This window comes from Amblyomma americanum, chromosome 4 (genome assembly GCF_052857255.1).
Source record: "Amblyomma americanum isolate KBUSLIRL-KWMA chromosome 4, ASM5285725v1, whole genome shotgun sequence".
In the NCBI taxonomy this organism is placed as follows: Eukaryota; Metazoa; Arthropoda; class Arachnida; order Ixodida; family Ixodidae; genus Amblyomma; species Amblyomma americanum.
In genome coordinates this window covers 166,213,149-166,215,894 of record NC_135500.1, presented here as the reverse complement: position 1 = coordinate 166,215,894, position 2,746 = coordinate 166,213,149, and the positions used below count along the sequence as shown (strand labels likewise).

Genomic DNA, 2,746 nt, shown 5'->3' with positions numbered 1-2,746 from the left:
ATGCATTTATACTCATGTGATGTTGGAACGTGCCAAGTCCAGTAGAAGCATATCGCACCTTCCAATAGGTATTGAACCAAATTTCCTAAGTCAGTGCCCCGGAAATGACAGAGTTCAGACTTCAGGACAGACACAGAGCACCCCACTCGTTATCTCCAAGGTCTCTTACTGTATTTTAAAATAGGTAGATGGCTTGCCGAACGAATACCGTAACGAATACCTGGGAGGAACCAACATAGCAGATAAAATCTGTACGACTGTAAAGCTACTCAGAACGCAAATGGTTAACGGGTTTAAGAAAGTCGTAAAAGATTTTGTATTCCGGTTTTAGTCGCTGAACGCGGTTGAAATCGAAGAGGACATGGAACTAGAAAATTGTAAATTACCGCACTCTGTGTATGGCGTGCAGAAAAAGTGCCTAGAAAAGCAACCTAGAAAAATGCATCCAAAGAACACCGCTGGGCCTCAACTCCATTAGGAAAATAAAAAAAAAATCTTCGAAAATGGCGAGAGACCGTGCAACAAAACGCGAACGACACACACACCTATAGAAAAGTAAAAAATCAGTATTCTTTCAAAATCCCTCTTACGCGTCAAGACACACCTAAGTTTTCTGCACACATTCGCTCGGCTGTTCATTTCCATTTTACCTGGCTGCGCAGCGGATATTGACTGAATACACTCGATGAAATTCTTGTTCCACTATGCCCCGCCGTGGTGGCTCAGTGGTTAGGGCGCTCGACTACTGATCCGGAGTTCCCGGGTTCGAACCCGGCCGCGGCGGCTGCGTTTTTATGGAGGAAAAACGCTAAGGCGCCCGTGTGCTGTGCGATGTCAGTGCACGTTAAAGATCCCCAGGTGGTCGAAATTATTCCGGAGCCCTCCACAACGGCACCTCTCTCGTCCGTTCTTCTTTCACTCCCTCCTTTACCCTTCCCTTACGGCACGGTTCAGGTGTCCAACGATATATGAGACAGATACTGCGCCATTTTCTTTCCCTCCAAAAACCAATTATTATTATTATTATTATTATTATTATTATTATTATTATTATTATTATTATTATTATTATTATTATGCAGTTGATTAGGCATAAAAAGAAAGCTCGACTTTATGGGGAAGTTTGCGATTGTTCTGCTTGCTCCAACCGCTCACCATTTACCAAGGCTAGCCGAGAAAAGGAGCCTGTGAAAAAGAAAGCAGACGCTACATGGTGCAGTGGGCGAACACTGACTTTCCTCGCGAAAAACGTACAAGCAAAGCTATGTCCGTAGAGCGGGCGTCGCTTCTTTATGCGGTTATGGTTTCATATTATGAAGTATTCTTGTACGGGACCAGCACAAGAGCCTGTGAATCCGTGATAAGAAATAAATCAATCGCTTTTGTGCATAGAGGATGTAGTCATGAAAATTCCAGCTTTATAGGGCGCATTGTTTGAACCGTAATAAAGGCGTTGCTAATCATGTCACGTAATGCGAAATAATTGAAGACACTCCGTCTTGAAAAAAAGAGGGCAAATGACATTATTCTCGTGCACTAAGTGCAATAAGTTTCACGCTTTTATTCACTGAAATATTGATGAGGTTAGGACACCAAAAATAGTTTTTTTTTCTAAAAACTATTTTTGGTGTCCTCTATGGCACTCTCAGCTTAACAGTTAGGTCCCTTGCTGCTGAGCAATGGTGTGTGCTTTACTGTGTGAAGAAAATGGAAGCGACATATAGTCTTCGACTCTATCCAATATTATTCCGAAGGTACCTATGATAGTCGCAGCAGAAACAGTAACTCGAGCATATCTCTGCAGAATATGAAACTGCTGAATGAAAGCAGCGTGATTTAAACGGGGCAAATGAACCCAAAGCCGATGTGCACAGGCGATCGCTTGCAACTAAGAATTCATTAAGTATGTGCAAAGTAAAACACAAGGGCCACGCAACTAGGAGAAGATTACGGCATTTGTGAAGAAAGTGACAATGAACCATGTCCATATAGCTTAATAATAACCACGACATTGCACTGCCCAAGTACGGCCATAAGAAGAGCACATCGTTTAAGATGCTCGTCTTCATAACGTAAGTTCGTTGCTACTGCGTCAAATTACGATTAGGCACCCTTTAGCACCTGAGAATTAAGCAAAGCAGATCTTCCATACCACTTCCCAAGGCACCACAGGACGAGCAAAAACTTCCGCGTGCATTTTATTTTTAAACCACAAGTGAATGCTTACCTCGCAATCAATATACAGCGCGCCCCTAAACGGGAGGTGGCAACGGAATTCAAGAAGAGGAAAAGAAATCTGGTGAACAATTTTCCAAGCATACACTTTCCTCTGCGAAAAGCGCAGGAATAATTCAAGTGTAACTCACATTCGCCAGTAAAAATCACTACGAGTATGTGGAGAACCATGCATTCTTCTCGTTGAAAGGGTACTCTGAATACGATCATTTGGATACCTGTTAGAACAGAAAAAAAAAGTCAAGTATAATATAAGTATCTAGCGTATAAATTTTAGTAGATACTCTGCCCATATTGTACAGTGCATCTCATCTCTGGACCTTCTCGCTAAGATATAGTGACTATGCTCCTTCCATTCTAGCCACCGTCACATCTGCACACTTCTACGAACTTCGTGTTGCTCCTGTCGGCTGTGCTGTCCCCCTTTCCGTGCGTCTGATCCAGCGTCCGTCTGTGTAGGCCAGGGACGCGGACAGCCGGTGCTGGAGTGAGGACAAGCGATCCCGGCTGT

The 2,746-nt window shown here is 43.4% G+C and overlaps 1 non-coding gene across 1 annotated transcript; it reads left to right on the top strand.

Moving 5' to 3' along the window:
• The first annotated feature begins 711 nt into the window (after positions 1–711).
• TRNAS-ACU (transfer RNA serine (anticodon ACU)) lies at positions 712–783 on the top strand. The gene has a single exon. It is a non-coding gene; the product is annotated as a tRNA-Ser (tRNA).
• Positions 784–2,746: the final 1,963 nt, after the last annotated feature.